Consider the following 9,069-nt stretch of genomic DNA (forward strand, 5'->3'; position numbering starts at 1 on the left):
ATGAAATATAATTCTCCACGCTTTCACCTTACGATTTGCAATTAAAAGGAAAATCAAAGGTCAGAGGATGAGGTTTCTCCAGATATCAAGCATCTAGGAGAACCGGTAAGAGTGTATTGAAATTAACTGGAAGGTTTACAGTTAAGTCTTTTGTAAATCCAGATACAGTTACAGTTTTTAGCCTACCTAAACTTCCTATAGTATGGCACAAAAGCAAGGATATACCCTATTTGTAAACCAGGGATACAGAGTAGCACTGTTCATGAAGTGGACACACAGATCCATAAGCATTTAAGCATTTCCAGTATCACAGCTTTGCTGTGTTTTATGAGTAGAAATGATGAGTAGCCTGAAGTAGTCTTTGATGTCTCACATGAATGTGCAATAGTCTAATACGACTGTGATACCTAACCCTCACATGGTCAATGGTCTTGCAAGGGGTTGCTTCCTCTAATGATTGCATGGTTCTCAAGCATTTAGGGAGATGAACTTGATTTCTTCAAGTTGTCAGATGTCCTCTTTTCTTTTTTTCCCCAGTAGTTTGCTGGAATAGGCTCAGATATTTTACATATAGCTACATTTAGTAGCATTTGCAAAATGACTGTAAATCTGCCATCAAAGTGCTTGTTTATACATAAAGGCATACAACTTCAGAAGAACCTGTTACATGTAAGTAGAGATGAACAGCTCATAACCTGTTAAAATTACTTACAGGTGTATGTAGCAGTCTGTCCTAAGAAATGAATCATACTTTTATTCTTCTCCTTATAATAAAGGTATAGGGAGTTTTATTCAAAACAAAATCTTGTTTTATTTAGAGCATGACCTGAAAACTATACTCTTAAATCCTTCATAAAATACTTGTAAAAATAAACTTTTCTGTAAGGGTTTCAAAACAATGTGTTTGTTTTTACCCAGTCAAAAAGTTTAGAGGGAATAGAGGACAAACAGAAGCAAAGGGCCAGATTTACGGAAGTATAAAAAACTGCACATGATGGAGTTCAGTCATGAGTAAAGACTTCAGTATTTGGACGTGCAGACTGCTTGGGTATAGGTATAGCAGGTTCACTTCTGGAAAGAGTAGAGGGATTCTATCACAGTAATGATCCTTTCCCTGAAATGAAAAAAATTGCCAACTTTCTACCCTCTCATGGCACAATTAATTGCAATTTTAAGTTTGGGGAGCCCTAGTGTTGGGATTTGTCAGATAAATGACAAGTAAGTGTTAAGTAAGTATTATGAAAGGTAAGTAAGTATTACGCTTAAGTAAGTATTATGAAAGGTTTGATCATTTGGGTGACAGCTACTTTCAGAGGGGAGAAAAACAACACAATTAGCAAAGTGCTTCGTTGTCTCTAGTGAGTTTGATAGTAACAGATCTTCTAATTCCTCTGGTCCATACTAACTGAGATGATCTCTGCTTGAAGGTTTTGTCCATTATGTATTTAAACTTCATGAATTAATTACATTTTCTTTTCAGTACAGATTCCAGTTGCTCCTGGACTCACTAAGAAGGTAAGAGGGAAACACAGTGATGACGGGTTGTAAAATCAAGAGCAAGGACATAAAGCAGAGCAATAGGTATGTACTGAATATATATATGTTTGCTTTAATCTTTAAATGTAAACTTAATGCTTATTGCAAGTTAATAATAGTTTACCAGAAACAGATTTGCCTTTCACTGAGACATCAAACTTGAGGTAACAATAGCAAAATGAACAATAGCTTATATGATGGCAACATGAGAAATAGCTTCTAAGTGTTAATGCTTTGGACTCGCTTGGCTTTTCTTTGCTTGCAGAAGCAGATATGAATGTATTATCCTTTCAAATTGCTTTGATAAATCTCATTCCCTTTAGGATTAAACATTCCTGAACATCTTTATGCCTTACTGAGCTCTTTCAAACAAACATAAATTATTTTTTTCACTCAACGTTTATACTCGTAAGACCTAATTCCCCTGGCCTTTAGCATTATTCTGGTCATGTCCACTTGTGCAAAGTTACCACAATGTTATTCTTCTGATATCTTACACACCTGCTCCGTGCACTTATAGAGGCACAAAGATCACATGTGGCACTGAGCAGTGCCAAGCAGAGACAAGACTCAGAGTTTGATTCTGCAGTGTTCTACTGGGGTAGGCTGGATGGTTAGATGTCGAACATCAGTTTTAGATGCAAATCCAGGACACTTGTATGCTTTATGTGACTGCAAATGCAGACTTAACCACCAAGTACTAGCTCCTCTGTAATTCAGCATATCACAACCAAGTTCAGGTTAAGGTGAACACACATACAGAGAAGAGTTCCTGCCTCATAGCTTCTCATACACAAATATTTGGAAAATTGTTACTGGCAGTTGACTCAGCTCTCTTGAAATAATTGAGCCACCTGATTTATACCACTAATTTTTTATTCACTGTGCTATAAATGCCTGGAAGCTGACCCTGTTCACAGGAAGTTGATACAGAAAAAAGAAATTTAGGGTTGTTTTTTTTTTGCAGAAATGGTACCCCACAGAAAGCAGTATCAAAATATTACAAATACCAACCAGAATGCTACAGTTCCACACAGCCAAGTTTTCATTTGGTTTTATGAATATGGTAGGTAACACAAGCCTTTTGGTTGTCTGGCCCTCAGTCTTGGCAAAGCAATTTTCTAAAGTGGTGGAGGTCAAAACATAGGAATTCTGTGAAGAGCTCATATTTTATATTGTAAGTTTGCTGTGAGATGTCTTATATGCAGCCATTCTCCATTTTTCCTGTTTGTTTTTCAAACAGCCGACTATATCAAACCTGTATATTTACACAAGAACATCCCTATAAATGCTTCATGTGTAGTATTTAATATTTCTGTAGTAGATTAGAGGAGGTAAGTAGCTGACAAAGTGCATGAAGGTGATAGAGACCTGAGATAGGGTGAGTTCTTGTCCCAGCAAATCCTTGTAAAGAAATCTCTGCTAAGGAAGAAGGAAGGAATGATCCATCCCAGCTAAGACCCTGAACCACCGATATATACTAGTTCATTTTTTCATGTTTAATCATAAGTTTTATGTCCTAGTGATGTAGCAGTAGCAGTACTTGAATGAGATGGCACACCAGATAATATGGAAAAAAAAGAAGTGAATAAACCCACAATGTGTGCTTCAGATTATGACTATTTTAGAATTCATGGGCTTTAGAAAAAAATCTGCTTTTTCCTTCATCTCTGTGGTATGTCATATAGATGGACTATGGATTCTCTAGTTCAGGAACAAGACTTTATATATGATACAGTACAGTTCTGAAATACTGAAATGTAATAGACAAAAACGATCTACAGAGACACACATATGATTTGTCTTTTACTTTGCATGTGACCTGATATTTGGCTGCTAAACAGTCATCCTGTAATTGGACTCACAAAATTAAAGTCTCATTTCCTTTAGCGACAGGGAAACTGCTAAAGGAAGTCTCTGCCATACTCAGTTTAATTTAGATGATCAACCAAATGCACAGATGTGGATTTAAATCCTCTAGAAAAGGAAGTGGGACTCTTCTAGGCACACCGCTGTGACATTTCTAGTATTCTGGACAGGGCAGGATCCCTACAAAAATGTTCTCCCTTGCACTGAAGTATTGCTACAGCACTGGTAATAAATCACTCAGCTTCGGTAAGGTGTAAAAAAATGGGGAAAAATGTTTTCCAGTAGCTGGCAAAGTATTTTTTTTTCCATGTGGCTTGATTTTATGATGAAAATGTAAAGTTTACATTACCTGATATTCTATTCAAATTGATGCATGCATTTCTAACTCGCATGTTATTTTTTCATATTATGGAAGTAGTTAAATCTGGAAGCAGAAAAATGTAATTCCAAATGAAACTAGACAGAGATGACCCATAATATTAAACTTCGGTACTTTCATTTACTGGCTTCCTGTTAGATTTCATGCAGTAAGTTTAGAGCTTTGCCAGTGCGGTCATGTTTATTCTTAAAGAGTTATTCCTGCCATTTGTGCGCTTTTACTAGTTATAAATTCAGTCATGTTCCTATTACATCTGTTATCAACTGAATGCATTATATATTAAAAATTGACTTCCTAAACCTTTCCAGGTAAAAACCAACCAAAAAAAAAAGCAAGTAAATGTGATTTTAATAGCAGTGGGTTTGTGGCAATTCTGTTGGTTTCAGAATTATACACTTGGTGGTATCATTGCCCTTTAAAAAAAGGGAGAAAAAAGGAACTATAAGGGATTGTTATCACTGCTATCTTTCTCACTAACCAATTCAGGCATCTCTAAAGCACCAAGAACTGAACAAAATGATTTATAAGAATACACAGGTTCCCTCGGACTTTGGAAAATGATGGAATACTGTTAGTACTGTGGGAGTTCTTGTGCATAAGCAAAGTTTATTTGCTATTCTTTCCAAATATTTATATTTACTTTGAGTGTGTGTGTGTTTATCCTGAGGTTTTCTACAATATTTGCACAATCCTCTTGAATTTTTTTCCAAGATTATGATCCAGTTAACATTCAGAAATCACGTTTGCATTATGCATACAAGCTGACTGCAGAGAAGGCACTGTGGTGGTAAATCAAAGAAGAGGCATTTAATCTAATATTTCTAAAATTTACTCTTAGATCAAATTTTAACCAATCAAATTTTGAAAGTTCAGCAAAAGCCAAACTTACAGTTAAGAACTAACAAGCTGGGAGAGCTCCTTATCTAAAATGGTTCAAGTGTCCTTTAAGAAACTCTGGTCCAGTGCCAAGATGCATTCCCCTCCACCCATAATATTATAACTGTATTTTGGAAAGAAAAAAAAAATCACCATTTGGAAGCTGTATTTCCTCAGGTAACACAGGTAAAGCACATAAAATTCTTCCTGCTGAAGCCAATGTAAGCTTGTGAAATCTGCAAGCTTCTATGAAGCATTTCTAAAAATGTGATGGTGTTGGCCCCTGCCTGCAAAGGCCTTTCTGTGGTGAAGGCCAGAAGTACCATGCACAGGACATACTTTTAATATGAAAATGGAAAGAACAAGCTCAGCCAAATTTGTGCTCCGGGCTTGGACTGTGAACACCAGCAAACTGTCTCAGCTATGTCCAGCTGCAGAGGATGGGGAAGTGCACAGTCAATCAATGGCTCTTATATGCCCCTTTCTGCCCTCATATCTGAGTGTCCCACAGTCACCTTCCAAACTCATGTGTGTGGTATAGGGATGGATAAGAATTCAGGTTAACAGAGAAAACTCAGTTTCAAATACGCCAGCACTTTCCTTCCCATAGTTGGAGGAGTGATCCCATCCTCAGCACAGATTTCTTCCTTTTCCTCTTTCTCCCCACTGAAAGCAGAGGGAGATGGGATGGCACATCAGAGCAGGTGCCTCTCTTTTGTATGGTTAAATGAGGAAAAATAAAACTACAACACACATAATGGTTAGCTTTGGCAATGACTGCTGATGTGCTTAGACAGAGACCATAACGATGAATTTTGTCTTGGTGTATGAGTATGGATGAAAAAGCCAAAGAAATTTAAGTTTAGTTGACCCACACATGAAGTTATTTGTGTGTGTTTGGTGGTGTTTTCTTAACCTGTTAAATTCACATGTTCTGATTGTCTTGGAATATTCTTCTCACCCAAAGTCTTAAGTTTTGAAAATTATAAGTTGTTTAGGTCTATCTTCTAATTGTGTAATTTAGTTCAGTTTCAGCTTGCAAATAATTTCCTCTTTAGACTTGTTTCCTTTATGAATTATATAAGGAAAAAGAAATCCTTCAGCCCTTTGCATTTAGACACCCTCCCTTGGTACTGCTTCTCTTGCAGGCAGTGCAGAAGTAATGAATACTTGTATTATCTAAATTTTATAACTAGCAATATCTCACACTGATAAAGTCCTTTGAGAAAGCAATAGGATAGGTTGGTACATATACCATAACATATTTAATTAATATAGCCAGGATAAATACCTGAAAGTGCCACTGTGTATGAAATGACTGTATCAGCAGTGAATTACTACAATTCCCACCTCCTTAAATTCCAGGAAAGAACTTCCATTTTCCTGGAGGGTGACTCTTTTAATAAGGGGCAACTGAGAATTGATAAATAAGCAAGCAAAACCATAAGTCACATGGTGCCAGGCTCCAGTATGCAGGTGATCCTGACAGGCTCACACAGCCAGCAGGCAATTACAGTTCACAACAGCAAGGTGTCTTCAGAGTGCTCAGTCTGCCATGATCATGTATCAGCTCTGTGCTGAAAAATTCATCACTGTAACTGAAATGCATATGTGGTTCTCCTTCCCCGAAATGCAAGGTCAGCCTGTAACGTGGGGCTGGTGACCCCACTCCCCACCAGAACTTTACAAATCTTGCACACTTCTTTCTTTGCCATTTTCTCATAGTAATAATGTGCACCGAGCACATACATAATACAAGGAAGGTTAGTTTTGTCATACAACAAAGTTAATGAAAACCTCATGCGAAATGCTTACAGTATGTTGCAAGTTTCCATTCATATAAATGCATGTGCATTTGTTGTGGTTCTTTAAAAATGCTAAAACATGTAGCGTTTTAACATGCACCTGAGTGGCACATCTCCGCTGAGGTTTTGCTGATTATCCCCAACAGCATGGACACAACGTGGCAAGTTGGCTGGGTATGAAAAGGGCTGTGTTGGAGAAAGTAACAAGGTCTGTTATGAAGAAATGGCTGTTTTCACTAACACAAATGAAAGCTTGGACCTTATCGGTACTTTCTTGATGAATACAGTCCTCCTCTCTTTAAACCCACATTGTAGTACGTACATGCATACACATGTAACTGCTGTAAGGCTTTATGTTGGGATTCGAAGTTTTACAGCTATATAGGACAAAAACCTACTCTGCATATCGCACAGTCTACATGGAGTTTGTTTGAGGATGCTGTGATCAATACAAAATGGAGAGGTTTGGTTTGTAAGACAAAATTAAATCTTAACTATCTTTTTCACAGAACAGACTTTCCTCTTACTGCTAAAATTACCAGCTGGGCCAGACACACCACCACCGAGGAACACTGAGGAATTCCTTAGGTCTCCACTGGTGCTTCATTTATATCTGGCCTAACAGACAGAATGAAGGCTGGCCTGTAAAGTTGTTATTATAATGTCAATATAGATATAATTACATTTTCTCCAGCAATGGAATTAATACCAGTAGGAAACAAAATCATTTTAGGTTTCTCCTGCTGCATTTATATGAGTTAGGGTCTAAACGGCAACCAGGGAAATCTGGCCCTTGTGCTCAAATAATGTAATGCCCATGCTTTCCATTTCTAGATGAAATTACTACTAGTGGGATTTATGCTACTCAGGAAAAGGAACTTTTGTAGCTAAATCTTTTGGTTGCTCAGGCTGCTTTGTCTCACCACATAAATATAAAAAATCTTTTACGTGACTTTGCATACACAGATATTCATCTAGAGGTGTGTGTATGTTGGTTTGTGCCTTTTCAGGGAGGCTACTGTTAAAGACAAGATGATGCAAGTCATGATGAATGCAATTTTCATGGGAAAGATGATGAGCCTCATGGTACTATTCCCTGTACCCCTGAGCACATTCTAGGTGGAAGAGGGACCTCAGGTGGCAGATCACCAGTTTTCACCCGCTCTGACATAACATTCTACGGCTCTGAATACAAACTGCTCTGTCTCCACTTGAGCCCTGGGATGCTGTTCCCTGCATCTCCTTACTGGGGAGCCCAACAGGATGTGTAAAGATTTCCTGACAGCCCATGTGCCCACGTTTTTCCTGGTGAAAGCAAGGACTGGGAATAGGAGAGGGGAAGGGCTTAGTTAACCATAGGCTTGTGTTTTCTGCTTTAATGTGCAGGTCAATTAGAAAATAAATTGCTGCAAATTCCTGAAGCGTTTCTTGTGCAGCAGGAGATTCATTTTTCCCTCAGTATCACAGAAAACATGGTATTAGCTTAGAGTGATAAAGAGCTAATTCTCCCTATTTAAAATTGTACGTCCTGTGCCAATATGCAGTAGACCATCAGTTCTTAAGAATGTTCTCAAATGAGATAAAATCTACAAACTGAAGCCAATTTCTCTTACACATGGCCAGAAACCTCTTTCAAAAAAGTCTGGAATTACACTACATAGTATTTCAGCTGGTACTTTACCACTGTCAACTGCAGTGATTTAGAGCAAAGCCTTGCCTGCCTTTTGATGAAAGCAAGGGGAGATTTGTGCTCAGTCTTGCTTGGCCAGCCGGATTCTGTGCACAAATCAAGCCATTGTACTGCCCTCATTCAGTGATAAAGGTACAAATAGGGTGAGGGGTGGTTGTCATTTTAGTTTAGATCAGTAGTGCTGGTCTGAAGTAAATCTCCTGATCGTCTCACTGCAGGTCAGAGTGTATGAACCAGACTTGTGGGTGAAACCAGTGTTGGAAAGGTACTCCAGGAGGACAATTCCTGTGCTCCAGCCAGACGGCACATGGGACCAGACTGAAAAACATAGCCACGCATACAATATGAATGTGGGGTCCTCGTTTCCGACTTCAGCTCTGCTCCCATTTGGCTCTTTAGCCTTCTAACATAGATACAACCATCTGACACCCAGCATCCATCAGCAGATAAGAAATTATTATTGCATTACAGACTATAGTTTTACTACTAAAATTATTTCAACTAAGTGCTGGAAGCCCTAGAATAATATAATGCTCATCGCAAATGAATTGTTCTCATGATTTAAACTCAAAGCTTTCAAATCCCTAGCACAGGCTTTTGTTCTTCCTAACCCAAAGCAGCAGCTCTGCTTTTGAGACTCTCTTATAGCACATGCACACTAAAAAAAACAGAAAAAAAACCAAAAAATATTTCTTTTCCACTTTGACTTACATGTCAAATGTGCTTATTTACTCGTAGGTAGAATGAATCTTGGTTTTAATTACTTTCATGCTAATTACATGCTTTTAATCTATAGTTTAGTGAATTATTAGTTACAGCTGCAGTGAACAAAATGCACACAGACTAGGAGAAACATGCCCCTTTGTAGATGGCTGCTGTAGATCCTTCCTAAATCCTGCCAAGCCTTGTGAGTT

General features: G+C 38.1%; 1 long non-coding RNA gene across 1 annotated transcript; it reads left to right on the forward strand.

The window, feature by feature from the left end:
* Positions 1-483: 483 nt before the first annotated feature.
* On the forward strand, positions 484-8,818 carry LOC133275778 (uncharacterized). Its single transcript, XR_009745685.1, has 3 exons — positions 484-669; positions 1,486-1,581; positions 8,374-8,818. It is a non-coding gene; the product is annotated as an uncharacterized LOC133275778 (long non-coding RNA).
* The last annotated feature ends 251 nt before the right edge of the window (positions 8,819-9,069 follow it).

The sequence above is a fragment of the Pezoporus flaviventris genome, unplaced genomic scaffold, assembly GCF_033815535.1.
Source record: "Pezoporus flaviventris isolate CSIRO_AGI_PZ_B2104156 unplaced genomic scaffold, CSIRO_AGI_Pfla_v1 ptg000002l, whole genome shotgun sequence".
NCBI classification, from domain to species: domain Eukaryota; kingdom Metazoa; phylum Chordata; class Aves; order Psittaciformes; family Psittacidae; genus Pezoporus; species Pezoporus flaviventris.